Raw genomic sequence first — 18662 nt, forward strand, 5'->3', positions numbered from 1 at the left:
CAGCTATCTACCTAAGGTGGTTTCTTCGTTCCACCTTAATCAGGAGATTGTACTTCCGGCACTTGTTTCTCCTGATCTGTCTCCCAAAGAGCAGTCTTTGGATGTGGTACGGGCTCTCCGTATCTATGTGAAGAGAACTGCTTCTGTTAGGAAATCTGATTCTCTCTTTGTGCTATTTGGATTTCACAAACTGGGCTGGCCTGCTCACAAGCAAACTCTGGCCAGATGGATTAGAATGGTGATTGCACATGCTTATGTGAAGGCTGGTCTCTCTGCTCCTGATTACATTAAGGCCCATTCTTCTCGGTCTGTTGGACCTTCTTGGGCGGCTCAACGTGGTACGACCCTTGAACAATTGTGCAAGGCGGCTACGTGGTCCTCTGTGAACACGTTCATAAGGTTCTATGCCTTCGATACTGCCGCTTCCCAGGATGCTTCCTTTGGACGCAGGGTTCTTGTGCCTGCTACAGTGCGTCCCCTCCCATAAGGAACTGCTTTAGGACATCCCCTATGTCTATCCTTGTGGAGCCCAGTGTACCCCGCAGCAGAAAATGAGTTTTATGGTAAGAACTTACCTTTGTTAAAACTCTGCGAGGTACACTGGGCTCCACAAGGCGCCCACCCTGACGCACTTAGCTTCTTTGGGTTAATATGGCATTAGCTGCTGACACTTCTTCTGTCGGGAGAGTGTGGTGGTTGTGGCAACTGGTAGTTGTCGTCTTTTACTTGCTACTGCATTGGGCTGGTTAACAAAACTGAGCTCCTGTGCACGGAGGTGGGGTGATATCAGAGGCGGCGCTATGCATCTTGGGAAGGTCAAAGCTTTTGAGCCTGTTGGTGCTTCGGATCAAGATCCTACTCTACACCCCCTATGTCTATCCTTGTGGAGCCCAGTGTACCTCGCAGAAAGAGTTTTAACAAAGGTAAGTTCTTACCATAAAACTCGTTTTTTCATTAAAGCAATGGTTTTATTGGAAATATGTTGAGTAAACCAATACAGACAAAAATGATGATACAAAGCATTCCAGAATATCGTACATAATATCCCGTGGGATACAAAAGAAAAAGAGGTACCTCTACTACACAAATTTCGACAATAATTTTCTGTATAAAAAGAAGATAGGAAAGAGAAATGGAAGGAGAAGAAAAGAGAGAGAAAAGTAGAAAGAGATGGGGGGGGGAGGGGAGACCACCATGAAAAGTTTCAGAAACGAACCCATATAATAAGGGTAGAGAACACGGTCATCATACATAAACAGAATAAAAAGCCGTACAGCCATTTATAAGTAACACAACGCCAAAGCGATATATCATACCCTAGAAATAGAGGTTTTAGTATAGGAGAACCATGGTTCCCAAATCCTTACATATTTATCTGACCTATCACTTAAGGAAGTGGTAATTTTCTCCATCGTGGAGATAGACCATATTTTGGACAATACTATTCTAATAGGGGGAACAATGGACTTTTTCCAACATTTGGTTATCACACATCTGGCGCCGTGGAGAATTTGAAGTACAAGCTTATTAGCAAAACTACCTAATTCAGACAAAGGAAGGCCCAGTAAAACCATCCAAGGTCCCAATGCCACTTGTGAACAAAGGATGGAACGAATAAGATTTTCAATTTGATCCCAGAAAGGCGGATTTTGGGGCAGGACAACCAAATGTGTTTAATATCTCCAATTTGACCACATACTCTCCAACATAAAGGGGAAGATCTAGGGAAAATAATAATCAGTGTCGCTGGTACGAGATACCACCTGGTGTATACATTATAAGAATTTTCTTTAACTAGAGATGAAGTAGAGGACTGAGCGACATTTTGTCTTATGATTTCCCAAGAGTTTTCCGCAGGTGGAGGGCCCAAGTCCTGTTCCCATTTACTTTCATGGGGAAGGGTGTCAGCTGATGTTAGAGAGCGTAATAGACCATAAAGTATAGAGATAATACCCTGTCGCACAAAAGGGGTAAGTTGGCGAATGACCTTAGATTTTGGTAGGGAGTTTAAAAAAGAGCGGAGTTGTAAATACTCATACAGCACAGGGTGGGGAATACCATACTTGTCATTTAAGGAGTCTAAAGAACGCCAGAAATTGCCTTCAATAAAGTCGAAGACTAATCCAGGCCATGGCTTCAGATAAAACCACGAGTGTGAGCGTAAGGAGGAACCAGGAGGGACGTCCGGGTTATCCCAGATAGAGGTGATGAGAGACGGGAATGTGGAGAGCCTATAGTGCCGAACGCAGGAAAACCAAAGGGAACAGGTGAATTTTGTAGTAGGAGCGCATGTTTGCGCCTCCTGACTAGGTTAAGAGGGATACCAAAGTGGAGGTCTTAGCCAACAGGAGTTCGATATGTATCCAGGGTAAGTGAGGAGCTTGGGAAAACCAGGTGAGTGCCTGGCTCAGGTGGGTTGCATGATAGTATTTTCGGATATCCGGTAGACCTCTGCCCCCAGCAACTGTGTCCCTTATTAAAGTGGAGGTCTTGATTCTTGGGGGTTTATAGGACCATATGAATTTCAATAAAAGTTTCTGCATTCGGCACAAAGCCTCCGCGGGGATGCGTACTGGAATTGTTTAAATCCAATATAAAAGCCTGGGCAAGATGTTTCTTTTTACTGAGACTATATGTCCAAACCATGCTGTTATTTGCTTGTCCCATGCTCGTAAATCGGACTCAATGCAATTGAAAAGAGCTGGAAAATTCTTGGAGTACATGGAACCATAGGAATTCGTGATAAAGATGCCCAAGTATTTAATTTTCTTAGAGAGCCAGGAGAAATTAAAGTTAGCGGCCAGGAGAGATCTGGTATCCTCATTAAGATGTAGGGGGAGAGCTTCCGATTTGGCGTAGTTAATACGGTAACCTGAATAAAAAAAGAGTATGATGACAGGGTTTGAAACAAGTTAGGAATAGATGTATGAGGAGAGGAGAGAGTTAGCAAGACATCATCCGTAAACAATGATAATTTAAACTCCACATCGTCAACTGATATGCCTTTTATATCAGGGTTAGTCCTAACCATACATGCCAGGGGCTCAATTGTCATAGCAAAGATTAATGGAGACAGGGGGCATCCCTGTTGAGTACCATTGCTAATCTGGAATAAGTGAGAGTCTTTACAGTTTACGTGAACTCTAGCCGAAGTGTTAAAGTAGAGCGCCTGAAAGCCCTGACGTAGACTTCCTCCCAGGCCGAACCTACGCAGGGTAGCAAACATAAAAGCCCATAAAATTTTGTCAAAAGCCTTCTCTGCATCAAGCGAGAGAAGGATAGAAGACAATTTAGATTTGTTAATCGAATGAACTAGGTTAATAGCTCTTCGGTTATTGTCTCTAGCTTGTCGGCCTGGGATGAAGCCCACCTGGTCAGCATGTATTAATTGTGGGAGAACAGAGTTTAATCTTAAGGCTAGAATTTTGGTGAAAAGTTTAATATCATTGTTTAACAAGGAAATCGGACGATAGCTAGAACACGAGTTGGGATCTTTCCGAGGTTTATGGATTAAGACAATTCGAACCTCTAGCGTGCGGGGAGACAAAGGTTTGCCCTTAAGAAACCCATTAAAAAGTCTGCAAAGGTGAGGCAGTAGGACACACTTGAGTTTCTTAAAATACATAATAGGCATACCATCTGGTCCAGGGGCCTTGCCCGGTTTCTGAATCTTAAGGGCATTATCTAGTTCTTCAATAGTGATCTCCGAGCCCAACAAGATACCACTGACCCACACAATGTCGGTAAATTGCATTTATCCAAAAAGGATTCTATCCCTTCAGAGAATCTCGTAGAGGGTGAGGAGCGAGCATCAGCATTATATAATGTTTCATAAAATTCCTCGAATTCTCTAAGAATACTGTCGGGATCATGAGTCAATACCCCTTGTTTTGTCCGAATTGATGAGATATTTTTGGAGGAAATCTGAGCTCTCAGTTTCCTAGTGAGGATTTTATCTGCCTTATTCCCTTTTTCATAATAAATTTTGATTGAGGTGTCTAAGACAATGTTCCATCTTGTGAGATAGTAATATGACCCCTCAGGGCCGCTTTATGTGCCTCCCACACGGTCATATCAGACATACCAGGGGTCTGATTCAAGCTAAAATAATTAGTACCTGTGTGATTTGTGGTAGGACATCATCACGATGGAGAAGAGCATCATTGAGGGACCAAGAAGTGGGGGGAGAGTGTGGGACATACCGGAAAGAATCAAAGAAACAGAAGCATGGTCAGACCATGTTATTGGGTGTATGAGGCTCTTTTGAATCCTAGAGGCTAAATCCCTCCCAATCATATCAATTCTCGTGTAAAGATTATGGACCGGGGAACTTTTTTTATAATCTTTAACTAAGGGATCGAGAACTATCCAAGAGTTGAGTAACAGGTGATTTTTAAGTAATGACAATAGAGCTCTAGAGTTACGGTTACTAGCGTGGGACTGAGAAGGAGGTAGGGAGTGGTAGCAATCTAGACTGGTGAAGTATGGTATTAAAATCCCGTGCCATCAAAATATCACCTTTCCTATATTGGGCAATCTTAGAATCCAGAGAGGCAAAGGAGGAGGCCTGATTAACATTAGGGGCATAGACATTGATCAAAGTAATGGGAACATTATTAAGTTTGCCCACGATGATGACTTTTTCCGATTCCAACTGTAAGTGGGCAGGAATCATAGCGACACCACGTTTTTTCTGAGTATGGTTGCATGCTTGTATAATCACTGGAAGACGTCTAGAATGTAATTTGGGATGTGAAGTGCCTCTAAAATGTGTCTCCTGTAGGAATACCAGATCTCCCCTAATTTGTTTCAGGGAAAGGAATAATTTAGTCCTCTTTTGGGGGCTGTTTAGACCCTTCACATTGTAGGTTGTTGTAGGTTATTATGTTAACCGACCTATCAATACATATAAGAGCAAATCTAGATTACCTCTGAAGGCACATTGTGGGCCCTCTTGAAAACACAAGGAGAGAGAAGAAGCAAAGGTGAGAAAGAAATGGGTAGTAGGAAAAAGAAAGAGAGAGGAAAAAGAGATTACAATGCAAAAGGAAAAAAAGTAACAGCAAACCAGGCCAAAGACCCATTGTACTCACCGAACGGGTCCACATGTTTGAGCACCCATATGGGGTATCGAAGAGGAGAGAATCCCCCTCATGCTCAAAACCGGCCATAATGGTTTAACGGAAGGTGTGGCGTCGAACGCCAATGAACACACAGGAGAATGAACAGGGTGACCCTGGGGGATCACGTTAACATTTGACAATAAACCAAATCAGAACTATGTTAGCAATATAAACAAGCTTAATCAGAAAAGCTCAGCAAAGGGAAATGTGGAACCTCTAAAACAAATCACCACATTAAATAACGTAATACAATAACCCAGCAAACTATCCGCGTAGAGAAGTTCATGGAGGGTTACGTCTGGACGAGGTTTTAGCCGGGACTGTCGACCAAAGGTGTCTAGGCGCTCTCTGTGGTAGAGGAGAGCCTAAGGGGCGTTGAAGAATTGGTGCAGCTTGTGGGGGGGAGGGAGCGTCAGGTGCCGTGGGAGGTAGATTGCGTTTCAAGAGAAACTGGTGAAACTTGGATCGCGCCAGCAGCCTTTTCCCATCAAGTTGTACTTTCAGGGCGAAGGGATAACCCCACCTATAATGGATCTGGTTCTCCCTGAGGATTTGGGTATTTCTTTTTCATCCACTAGGGGTCACTGGAGTACTCTTGGGATATGGACGGCTTCCGTAGGAAACAGGGCACTGAATATTTAAATTTAGAACACTCCACCCCTCCATATCCCTGAGTACCTCAGTATTTTTTCTGTGCTCGAAGTAGCAACAGGTCATTGTGGCTGGGTCCACGATTTTTTTGAATATTTTTTGTTTTAATGACTTTTCTTTTTTCCTACACATCCCTTTCCCCCTTCCAAAAGGCAGGGTCAGGGATAGTGCAAGCTGCTAATAGCAGCTATGGCGTGTCGGTCCTCACTGAATGAGCTCCCTCACAGCCACACAGATCCTCCCCGCTGTGTGGGGACATTGGTTTCAGGCGCTGGGATCCCTCTACTGACGGCCGCCCGCCGCCGCTGCTCCGGCCGCCGCTTCTCCGAGCACCACCGCTGCTCAGTCCCGCTACCCGGCTCCCGCTGGCGGCCCCACAGTTCGCTGCCTGCCCCGCACTGCATCCGCAACGGAGCAGACAGGGGGGTGGGGGGCATTACAGTATTCTTCATAAGATCAGCGGCACAAGGGGGAACAAGCAGCAGCATCAGGGCTGCAGGGATTTTACACAGGCTGTTTATACAGAGTTATATGTATCAGTTAACAGCTAGTAACCTGTACTGTGATTATAAGTTTAAGCATGGGGGCCATTTTAACCATGCTTCCTGTGTCTTCCTGCTGTGATTCCAGAACGTTCCAGTACTACATCTCTACTCCACCGGAGGCGCAGGGGTGTTAGTGGGAATTTGGGATCACATTTCATAGTACTGGCCACGTGTACTGCACTTGGTCAGATATATATATAGAGACACCTTCGTACTATTTTACTGAGTCGTGCAAGTGTCTGTTTTTTGTGTATTGTATTGTCTGTCGCCATAATGAGTAAGGCACCAGCAAAAACTAAAAAGCATAATTGCAAAATCTGTGGCAGTGTGTTACCGGATGGATCTACCACATGTAAAGTATGTTTTGTGGATTCGGTTCCGAATAAAAATTCTGCTCCGGTTTTACAGCCAATTTCCTCCTCTGACCCTCCATGGGAAATGCTAGCCAATGTACTGGCTGGGTTGCGATCAGAATTGACCGCCGCTCGACAGGAGCGGGAAACGGCAAGATCTGAGTCTAGAGTGAGACCGCCAGAACTACCAGAGGGGTCTCAGCCTTGCGAAATGTCCAAATCCATTTTAGGTAGACGGGATAAATTTCATATGTCTTATGATTTACCAGTTTCTGCTATGTTGCATTCTGACGATTCCATGCCAGACCTCACGGCACAAGATGAGGGTGAGGAGGGTGAAGTGGAGTCAGATAGTGAGGATTTTAACAGCTCAGGTATTGATAATCTCATCAGAGCGGTGCGTCAGTCTCTGAAGTTTACAGAAACTGAGGAGCCTCTGACAAATGATCAGGTCATATTTACTAAACGACAGAGAACTCCAATAAGTTTTCCTGTGCCGGAGTCTCTTAATAAGATGTTAGTAGAAACTCGACAGACTCCAGATAAACGGTTTTCTATACCTCGCAGATTTAAGTCTAGTTATTCGTTTCCAGACTCGGTGACATGTACATGGGAGAATCCACCAATAGTTGATTAGTCAGTGTCGAAGCTTACAAAGAAATTAACCATACCAGTGCCAGCGGCTACTACGCTTAAAGACCCTTCAGATCGCAAAATAGAAACTATGCTAAAGTCCATGTATGTAGCAGCAGGAGTGCTGCTGAGACCTGGCTTGGTTGGTATCTGGGTCACTAAGGCGCTCATAGTATGGATAACAGAACTTAAGTCTGCCTTACATGACGAACACCTTATACTTCTTGCTGATCAAATGTGTGAGACTGCGGAGTATCTCTGTACAGCTTCTACTGACGTCTGTCAGCTCACTTCTCGTATTTCATCGTCGCTAGTTACAGCACGACGAGCACTCTGGCTGCGTTCTTGGCAAGCGGAGGCAGAGATCAAACGAGGTATAGAGGCGTTACCTTACGATGGCAAGAAGTTGTTTGGTCCTGAATTGGATACATGGATTTCTGAGGCTACGGGTGGAAAGTCGGTTTTCTTACCATTGCCTCCACCGGTACCAAGAAGGAGGTACTCTGGACCTTCGTTCAAATCCTTTAGACCGCAGTCCTTTCGCGGACGTGGCAGAGGAACAGCCACGCCTGGTAGACGTGGTCGTGGACGTGGTTTCCAACAAACCAACACAAGTCGTCAGGACGCTAAGGCTACCGACAAGCCAGTGGCATGACGGGCTACCAGCCCATCTCGGTTCTCCGATTGTGGGAGCACGCCTTCAGACGTTCCATTTGGCGTGGTTCCAGACATCCGCGGATGGGTGGATCCGCAATTTAGTGTTACAAGGTTACAAAATAGAGTTCGACTGTCTTCCGCCACTGCGGTTTTTCAAGACAGGCTTGCCTCTGTCGGACGACAAGAGGGCGGTTCTGCAAATTGCCATTCAGTCCCTACTGGATTCAGCAGTTTTGATTCCGGTCCCTGTACACCAACAGGGTCAGGGTTATTATTCCAGTCTGTTTGTGGTACCAAAGCCGGATGGTTCAGTCAGACCAATATTGAACTTAAAGGGTCTCAATCGGTACGTAACTTACTACAGATTCAAGATGGAATCTCTGCGCTCAGTGATTGCAAGTTTAGAGCCAAAGGAGTTCATGATTGCGCTAGATCTCAAGGATGCGTACTTACACATTCCGATTTGGCAGCCTCATCAGCGGTTCTTGTGGTTTGCAATACGCCAGAACCATTACCAGTTTCAGGCTCTACCGTTTGGCCTATCGTCAGCGCCTCGGGTATTCACCAAAGTGATGTCTGTGATGATAGCTCATCTCAGATCCCTGGGAGTGACAATAGTTCCGTATTTGGACGATCTGCTCATCAAAGCCCTGTCTCAACAGATACTTCTCCAACATGCGCTGCTAACGTACAATGTACTGGTTTACCACGGTTGGATTGTCAACTTCAAGAAATCACATCTAATTCCGTCTCAACGCCTTCAATTCCTAGGTATGATTTTCGATACGGTCAATCAAAGAATTTACCTACCACAACAGAAAGTACAGATTATTCGCCATCTGGTACAATTAGTGCTCGGTACATTTGTGCATTCGCCTCTTAGGCACAATGGTGGTGGCTTTCGAAGCGCTTCAGTTCAGAAGATTTCACTCGCGTCCATTTCAACTGGATGTGATCACACAGTGGTCGGGCTCACATCTGCAGATTCACCACAGGGTGAGGTTGACGCCAAGGGCAAGGGTGTCTCTGCTCTGGTGGCTCAAGGAACACAATTTAACCGCAGGGAAACTGTTCGGCGGTTGGAATTGGATAATTCTAACGACGGACGCCAGTCTCAGAGGTTGGGGAGCTGTAGTTCAAAATTGTCAGCTCCAGGGTCTCTGGGCGGATCACGAAAGATTACTGTCTATAAATGTCCTGGAACTCCGCGCAATTTACAATGCGCTACGACAAGCAGTGCACATGCTTCGGTCTCACACTGTCCAGGTGCAGTCAGACAATGCGACGGCAGTCGCATACATCAACAAACAAGGAGGAACGAGAAGCCGCATGGCAATGCGGGAAGTAGCTCGAATCCTAAATTGGGCGGAATACCACCAGGTGATATTGTCAGCAGTGTTCATTCCGGGAGTGGACAACTGGGAGGCGGATTATCTCAGCCGTCGGGGTTTTCATCCAGGAGAATGGGCATTAAATCCAGAAGTGTTTCACATGTTGGTTCAGCGGTGGGGTTATCCTCAGGTGGATCTGATGGCGTCTCGACACAATCACCAAACGCTCCAGTATGTGTCCAGAACGAGAGATCCAAAGGCAGTGGCGGTCGATGCTCTCACTGTCGCGTGGCCGTACAGCCTCGTGTATCTGTTTCCACCGTTTCCGCTGCTCCCTCTGGTGCTAAAACGGATCAAAAGAGAGTCTGTCACAGTCATACTAGTGGCGCCTCATTGGCCTCGGAGAGCTTGGTTCTCGGATCTCCGCGGACTACTCGCAGACGATCCTTGGCAGCTCCCACTACGTCCAGACCTGTTACAACAGGGTCCGTTCCTTTACCCCGATTTAGCGCGGCTGCGTTTGACGGGGTGGCTGTTGAGACCGCCCTCTTAAGAAGAGAGGGCATTCCAGAATCGGTTATACCAACCATGTTACGAGCTAGGAAGCCGGTTACGGCAGCTCATTATTACAGAATTTGGCGTGCCTATATACGTTGGTGTGAAGCTCGGAAGTTTCCGACATCATCTTTCAAGTTATCCCGTCTTTTGTTATTTCTACAGACTGGGTTAGATGGAGGATTGCGTTTATCTACACTAAAGGTGCAGGTATCTGCGTTGTCAATTTATTTTCAAAGACGATTGGCTCTATTGCCGTCGGTACACATTTTTCTGCAAGGTGTCCTCAGAGTACAGCCTCCATTCATTCCACCTACAGCGCCATGGGACTTGAATCTGGTTTTAGATTTCTTACAGTCTTCATATTTTGAACCCTTACAACAAGTGGATATAAAGTTTCTCACTTGGAAAACAATTTTTCTTCTAGCCTTAGCTTCGGCAAGGCGTGTTTCAAATTTGGGTGCCTTGTCATGCAAGCCACCATATTTGGTGTTTCATGATGACAGAGCGGAACTTCGGACGAATCCCGTTTTCTTACCAAAGGTAGTGTCATCTTTTCACATCAATCAACCAATAGTAGTTCCTGTGTTGACAGCACATTCTGGAACTCTGGATGTGGTACGCGCATTACGCGTTTATGTATCCCGAACGTCTACAGTTCGTAAGACGGATACGTTGTTTGTTCTCTATGATGCGGCCAAGATGGGTTGGCCAGCGTCTAAGCAGACCTTATCCAGATGGATAAAACTGACTATACGTCAGGCTTACCTTCATGCTAGGTTACAGCCGCCTACATCAGTAACAGCTCATTCCACACATTCTGTGGGAACTTCATGGGCAGCTGGTCGTGGAGCTTCTACGACGCAGCTTTTCCGTGCGGCTGCATGGTCTTCAGTGCACACGTTTGTGCGCTTTTTACAAGTTTGATACGTTTGCGGCGTCAGCATCTAGCTTTGGCCGCCTAGTGTTACAGGTGCCAAACAGCTCTCCCGCCCATGGGGGAAGCTTTGGTACGTCCCCAGAGTACTCCAGTGACCCCTAGCGGATGAAAAAGAAAATAGGATTTTGGTACTTAACAGGTTACTCCTTTTCTTTGAATCCATAGGGGGCACTGGACGCCCACCCAGAGCAGTTTTACCTGGTTTGTGGTAAGTTCAGAGGATCTTATGGTAACACACTCTCACCGACTGGTTCAAATGATCACGTGCTGGTTATGGTGTCAACTGTTTAGTTGTCAGTAACGTTATGTGTCAACTTCGTTGTTGTCCGTTATGTTATATGTAATACTCCATTGTCAACCTCTCTATAGTTCCTGTTCGGCTCAGTAAAAAACACTGAGGTATTCGGGGATATGGAGGGGTGGAGTGTTCTAAATTTAAATATTCAGTGCCCTGTTTCCTACGGAAACCGTCCATATCCCAAGAGTACTCCAGTGCCCCCTATGGATTCAAAGAAAAGGATTTACCTGGTAAGTACCCAAATCCTATTATTCCTTCAAGTCAAAACGTCTTTTGAGAGTAATAGGGGAGAAGACCTGAAACACCAGCAACTTATGCCTTTCAAATAGGCACGAGTCTTTGTTGCGAGCAGCAGACAGAACTTTGTCTTTGGTCTTGAAATAGTGTCACCGTAGAACCACATCCCTCGGAGGGGATGACGGCTGAGGTTTCTGTCACAGGGAGCGGTGAGCTCTATCTAGAATGAAATGCTCTGGTGGAGTGTCTGGCAGAAGATGCTGGAAAAAAACGGACAAGAAAGTCTTCCAGATGGGCAGGTTCCACCGACTCTGCGATATTTTTAATACGCAGATTATTACGTCTTGCGCGATTATCTGTATCCTCCTGTTGGTCTTGGAGGAGATAGATATCTTCCTGCATAACATAGACAGAATGTTCCATCTCTTGCTGGAAATTGATTACTTCATCAATTTTCTGTTCGACGTCATTAGTGCGAGCACCAAGATCGGAGATCTCGTCCTTGAGACCAGAAATAGCTTTGTGGATCTCCGAGTGGAAAGCTTGTTTCAATGACTTCATCTCATTAAGGATGGAGGAGATGCAATCTTTCATGGAGGAGTCTAGTACAGGCGATTCTTCCTCAGATTCCGAGATAGCGACAGATTGGGAGGTAGGTGCTGTATTGGAAGAACTAGGCTTCATTTTAGATATAAAAGTAGTAAGGTCTCAGGGGGTGCGGATGTTTTGGACCTAGGCATGGCGTGTGACAGTCCCAGAGATACAGAATAACTACGAAACAGAGCTGAGCAATAGTGAACTGAGGGGGTAATTCCAAGTTGATCGCAGCAGGATTTTTGTTAGCAATTGGGCAAAACCATGTGCACTGCAGGGGAGGCAGATATAACATGTGCAGAGAGAATTAGATTTGGGTGGGGTGTGTTCAATCTGCAATCTAAATTGCAGTGTAATAATAAAGCAGCCAGTACTTACCCTGCACAGAAATAAAATAACCCACCCAAATCTAACTCTTTCTGCACATGTTATATCTGCCTCCCCTGCAGTGCACATGATTTTGCCCAATTGCTATCAAAAAATCCTGCTGCGATCAACTTGCAATTACCCCCTGAGTCGAGATCCATTATATTACGTATAGAAAGAACAAACATGAGGCCCCCAGGGCAGCACCCATTGAGGTTTAATAGAGCATTCCCCTAATTAATGGTATCAATTGTAACAGGAGGTAATAGTCAGAAGATGGCGCTCAATGGCAGTGGAGAATGATGTAGCAAAGGGAAAATAGATGGAGGCCCCAAGTTGCACTGTTAGGCCGGAGGGCATCAGCAACGTTCAATAGGGTGCAGCAATAACCCAGGTAGGGAGGGCAGGGGGGTTAATAAACTGCCACCAGCTTATAATGGCATGCACTGGCACAGTGAGGGGAGAGGCAGTCGGGTAGTGGGGCTGATGAAATGGCCTCCGCCAGATATTCACACTGAGGACTGCAGCTGGTACCTGCCTGTCCAGGACAGGCAGAGGGGATTCTCCGCATTCTGGGAAAGCCAGGAGGTTCTGGGGCTGTCCAGCAAAGTTGTATTGAGGAGGCAGGGGTCCGTGGGCTGCATCGGTGGCCCGGCTGCGTTCCGTTCCCGGATCTCACGGCCGAGCCATCGCCAAACTCAAGGCTCCGGACCGGGGTGAAGGCCGCGGTAACCAGAGGGCTCAGGGAGCCGCCTAGATGCTCAGGGTCGCCCAGCGAGCTAACCTTGTATGTGGAGAGTCTTCAGGGTGGCAGTGGGTGCCGGGGAAGCAGCTGAAAGCCTTAATAATAAGCCCTCTGTGCAGGAGCGCTGGAGCTGCACGTCCTCACAGCTTAGTGTCCCCATCAGTTCAGTTGGGAATTTAAACCCAAGTTGAGTCCAAGTACGGAATCTTGTAACCGAGGATCCAGGAGGAAACAAAGGGTTCTGCCGAATAGGGGTCAAGGGTGAGGGAAGGGAGGTAAGTTTCATCTTTATGGGATAACAGTCCCAAGATCTAAGATGAAATTTAATGGTGGGAAGTAATTTGGAAGTAAGGGGTAGGGATGTGGAGGATAGACCCCATAATGGGGTCAGATCTGGGAGGTTAATGTAAGCTGATTCAATCTCAAGCCAAGAAACGGAGCCAGAGGGAGCACAGGAGGCTACAATTCGGGGGAAATGAGAGGCCAGATCATAGAGTTTAATTTCAGGAAGACCCCTACCACCAGCAGAGACCGGTCTTTTCAAGGTGTTGGCAGCAATACGTGGGGTCTGTGGTTCCAAATAAAACGGATAAGGGCTTTTTGAATATTGCGAAGGAAGGAAGCAGGAACAGCTACAGGGAGAGTCTGGAAGAGAAAGTCATTTGGGGATTATATTCATCTTGATGGCGATGATCCTACCCAGCCATGAATTGATAACTGTTCCAAGATGACAGATCAGATTGTATCTTGGAGAACAGAAGTGGGAAATTTTCACGGAAGAGAGAGTCATAGTGGGAAGTCGGGTAAATTCCCAGATATTTAAGCTTTTTGGGTTGCCATTTGAAGTACAAATGTGTTTTAAGGGTTTCAGCTTCCTGGGGGAAGGGGGAGGGGGACATGGAGCAGCATGGCTTCCGACTTGGAATAGTTAATTTTATAGCCTGAAACAACACCATATGATCGGAGGACCGAAAATCGGTTTGGGAAAGGAGAATATCATCCGCAAAAAGATTTTGGGGGTTGGTATGGCCCACTTTGATGCCATGTATATCGTGAAGGGATCTAATTTGGGAAGCAGGCGGTTCAGTTATAAGGGTAAATGTCAGTGGAGATAGGGGCGCATCCCTGCTGTGTGCCATTAGAGAGATGGACTGGGGCAGACGGCACGCCATTTATCAATACTGTAGCGGAAGGGGTATAGTGCCAGGAGACCAGTGAGGGAGTCACCAGACAAAGCCGTAGGCTGTGAGAGCAGATTTCAGGAAACTCCAGGAGATTCTATCAAAAGCTTTTTCAGCATCTAAAGAAAGCATAATAGTAGGGGATCTCCTGGAGTTTGAGATATGAATAAGATCGACAGCGCGTCTGCTGTCTCTCGCCTGGCTACCAGGAATAAACCCCACTTGGTCAGAATAGATCAGGGATGGGAGATACGGCTTCAAGCGGTTTGCCAGAGTTTTACAAAAATCTTTAAGTCTAGGTTCAGGAGGGAAATAAGATGGTAGCTAGCACAGTTAAGCGGATCTATACCTTCCTTAGGATTTACAACAATTCTGGCTTCCAACATCTCAGAAGGAAAAGGGTGCCATGTATTACCTAATTAAAAAGGGACTGGAGGTGAGGGATGAGGAGGTCAGAGAACTTTTTATAATACAGGGCTGTAAACCCATCTGGTCCAGGTGATTTGCCAGTTTTTTGAGTCTTTATAGTCTGAGCGATTTCTTCCACAGAGATCTCACTGTTAAGATGGTCCTAAGCGTCTTGAGATAATTTGGGGAGATTAGCTTCGGAATGGAAGCAAGAAATCGGGTCAGAGTGGGTAGGAGAGGATGAAGGGAGAGAGGGAGATGAGAGGTTATACAGGTCAGTATAGCAGGCTTGAAAGGCGGCTCTAATGGCAATGGGGTCATGAGTCAATCGGTTGTGGGGGGGTCTCTACTCGATATAATATTGTTTTGGACCCTAGTAGATTGAAGTCGTGTTGCTAGGATCGTGTTTGCCTTATCCCCCCTACTCATAGAAAGATTGGCGAAGCCATGTAAGACATTTATCCACTTGTCTAGAGAGAAGGAGATGAAGTTCCGCCTTAACTGTGCGGAGTTCAGATAAAATAGTCTGGTCAGAAGACGATTTATGCTGTGATTCTAAGTCGTGACGTTTGATGGAAAGTGCATTAAACTGGGTAAGGGATTGCTTTTTATTCTTGAAAGTCATGCTGATCAAATGCCCCCGGAGGACTGCCTTGTGTGCTAACCAAAGAGTGGATCTAGAAATATCGGGATAGTCAGAGCAAAATAGTTGGAAAGCTGGTCGTGAAGATGGGACAGGATCTCAAGGTTGTGGAGCAAAGAATCGTTAAGGCACCAAGTCATAGGATGAGGACGAGTGAGTAAACTTGAGATATCACAAGAGATAGGAGCTTGATCGGACCAAATAAGTGGGTGAATAAGGGCAGATTGAAGATTCAGGGCACATTCATAACTGAGCAGGATCATATCGATGCGGGAGTATGAATTGTGGGGTGGGGAATAGAATGTGTAATCACGCGCAGATGGATCCTTCATCCTCCAGGAGTCGTAGAGGAAATGGGACTTCATGAGACGGAGGAGAGCCCTAGAATATAGGTAGTCCGATGAAGGGGCTGAGGGTACAGAGGCAGAACGGTCCAATGTGGGGTTTAGAACAGAGTTAAAATCTCCTGCGAGACTGAGTTCTCCCTGTCAAAATCGAGTTAGGAGGGTAGGGTATCTAACTTGGTAAAAAATAAATCTTGGTGTTGAGTTGGGGCATATATGTTAACTAGCGTACATAGCTTATTAAGTTTCCCCACCAATATAAGGAAGCGTCCCTTTTTGTCATAAGTTCAAAGGTGAGGTGAAGAGCAATCATGATTGCAACACCTCGTTTTTTAGCAGTACGGTCGCACGCATGAAAGGAGTCAGGGTATAGCTTACAACGTAGTTCAGTATGGGAGTTGTGTAAGAAATGTCTCCTGGAGAAAAACCAGGTCATCCTTTTGGAGTTTGAGAGGCAAAGAGTTTTCCTAATTTTGGGGGGGCTATTGAGCCCTTTTACATTAAAAGAAAGAACTCGCAGACCCATGGGCAACTACCTGAGAGACAGGCAAAATAGAAAAGATCTTAGCCAAAAGATATAAATCTGCACAGGATATGACAATTGTGATTCAGTGGATTGGAAATATTATTAAACCAACATAAAAGCCTACTATAATAATTAGTGCAGCAAGTGGTTGGTGGTGCACCCGGAAAATAGTTATAACAACTATGAAACAACGGGTATAGTCCTTTGAAGAAGAAGAAGGACAAAAAGCAACTATATGCCTTTTCCAGGGCACACTTGAAAAATTGAAATGATGAAATTATTAAGATATAACTTTTATTATATACTTAAAAAAGAGAGGCGAGAGCAAGCATCCACAATTAAGGAACATTAATGTCCACAAGTACTGATGTACTATATTATAGGCGAAATAATGGTGTAAGTGAGCGAAAATAAGTGATCCCTCATTCAATGAAATAATATACTAGTATTCTCTATAATAGAGATTTTAGTAGAATGAGGTCACTGCCTCGGGTCTAATGTAGTCAATGAGTGCCGGAACCTGAAGTCAAGTTCCTGCCGTGGGTTCCAAAATTATGTTATGCTTTGGAGAATAAAATACCTACGGTACCTAGTATTCCCTGGTGGTTCCCCATCCAGGTACTGACCAGGCCCTGCAGTGCTTGGCTTCCAAGATCAGACGAGTTTGGGCATACTCAGTGCGGTCTGACCGTAGGTAAATCTGTCTCCTAGGCGCACCGTTTTCCGATTGTGTTGGGACCCAAGATATAAATCACAAGATTATTGCTGGCAAATCTAGCCAATAACAGTCTATGTAAAAAAAAAGAGAGTAATGGTAGCCGCAAGATATCATTTACCATTACATTTACTGAAGGTTGCGTATTTCCCTCATAGATGGATGTACCAAATCTACATAAGCAGCAGTATTGAATTGATGCTAAAGATCTCTCTGCTACCCATACATTTATAACAGAATTATAGCAGGCAATAGGTACCACAGGAGATATTTTAAACAATTTGAAATGAGGTAATGAGAAAAGCCTAGCAATAACCACAAATATTTGGAAGTAAAGCAGTGTGTCAATATCAAATGATAATGTTCAGTGTATTACCCAATATTGTAAATTCTGAGATTAATTGCTTCATAAGTGCATCAGTCCCTTGTATACAGATTCCTCTTTATCCACCCTTGCATTGGAATCATATATCAATAATGGTATTAGAGATGCAGAGCCATAAATAGTATGAATGTATCAAAATCTAAAGCTTCCACCATGTCCCCTGCTAGCTGGGAAGTACGTGGTGAGTCCTATGGCTGAAAAAGGGAAGAGCTACAGCTGGGTGGGAACCCGTTTTCCGGCCTAAGGCCGGTGGGTGTCTTACCCAACCTGACGAGGATATCCGTGAGCCAGGGGACAGGACAAGAGCCGAGGAGTGAGGCGGCCGCGGGCTGTACGACCAGAAGTTCGGGCACCGGAACCGGAAGTGACGCGCGTTTCGCTCCGAGAGCTTGGTCACATGATCGCCTGCTCTCTGAGTTCCCCAATGCCTATCTTTATGAGAGTGCGCAGCCTATCAGTGATAACAGGGGTGTCTAAGACACTCCCATATTGACCTCTGTGAATTGGGAGATCAATGTAACGGAGCTGGATCTAATTAGTAAAAGGAATAATAGAATCGTTGATGATGTATTGTGAATCAACAATTAATATTTTTTCATTTTTCACGTTTGGAGAGCAGGAAGTAAAGACAGTAAAAAGCTGACAAAATATGGAAAAATAATATGAATAAATATAAATAATAATAAATAATAAAGAAAAGGAAATAGATAAAAAGAGACAAATATAACGTAAATTGAAAGGATGTGGTAATAAATGAAAAAGAGAGATTGTTATGTCTATTTGTATGGAAAACGTAAAAAGTCAATGATCGTGGTACATATAATATGCATAAATAAAGGTGAAAAAAGTATGAAATAAAATGAAAACCTAATTGAAATGGTATGAAACCAATCAATGAATATTAATATGCTTAAAGAATTGTGAGCGTGAGATGTGTGTATTGTTGAGAATGCAAGTCGGGGACCAGGTGGGGAAAATTAGGACTTGGGAATGAGGGGTGAGAGGAAAAAATGGGGGGGGGGGTTGTTTTTGATATGAGGTGAGGAAAGCGGGACAGGGAAGGATGTAAATGAACAGGTGAAATTGTGTTAGAATATCGAGTTCATAAAGAGATTGAATCTGACCTGAAGAATGGGGCTAGGTGATTGGTTAAAAATGGCTTGGTAAGCATACTGATAGAGAGCGTAATGTGTGGAAGGGGAGGGTGATGGATAGGAAAAGGAAAATATAGGAAGAAATAGTAGTGAATGTGAGCCACTATGTACAAGAGGGGGAGAGGGGGGAAGGGAAAAGGTGAAAGGAAAATGGGAATGCACAGAGTGGGACGGAGGGGGGGGGGGAATTGGGGATAAATGTTGAGGGGAGTAAAGATTGGGACATTGATTAATGGGAGAATGGTGGGGCAAAGTGTGAAAAGGGTAAGAAGGGAGTA

At 45.1% G+C, this 18662-nt stretch overlaps 1 pseudogene; it reads right to left on the reverse strand.

Moving 5' to 3' along the window:
- Positions 1-16707: 16707 nt before the first annotated feature.
- Positions 16708-16826, reverse strand: LOC134947107 (5S ribosomal RNA; annotated as a pseudogene).
- Between the last annotated feature and the right edge of the window lie 1836 nt (positions 16827-18662).

The sequence above is a fragment of the Pseudophryne corroboree genome, chromosome 7, assembly GCF_028390025.1.
Source record: "Pseudophryne corroboree isolate aPseCor3 chromosome 7, aPseCor3.hap2, whole genome shotgun sequence".
Classification (NCBI taxonomy): Eukaryota; Metazoa; Chordata; class Amphibia; order Anura; family Myobatrachidae; genus Pseudophryne; species Pseudophryne corroboree.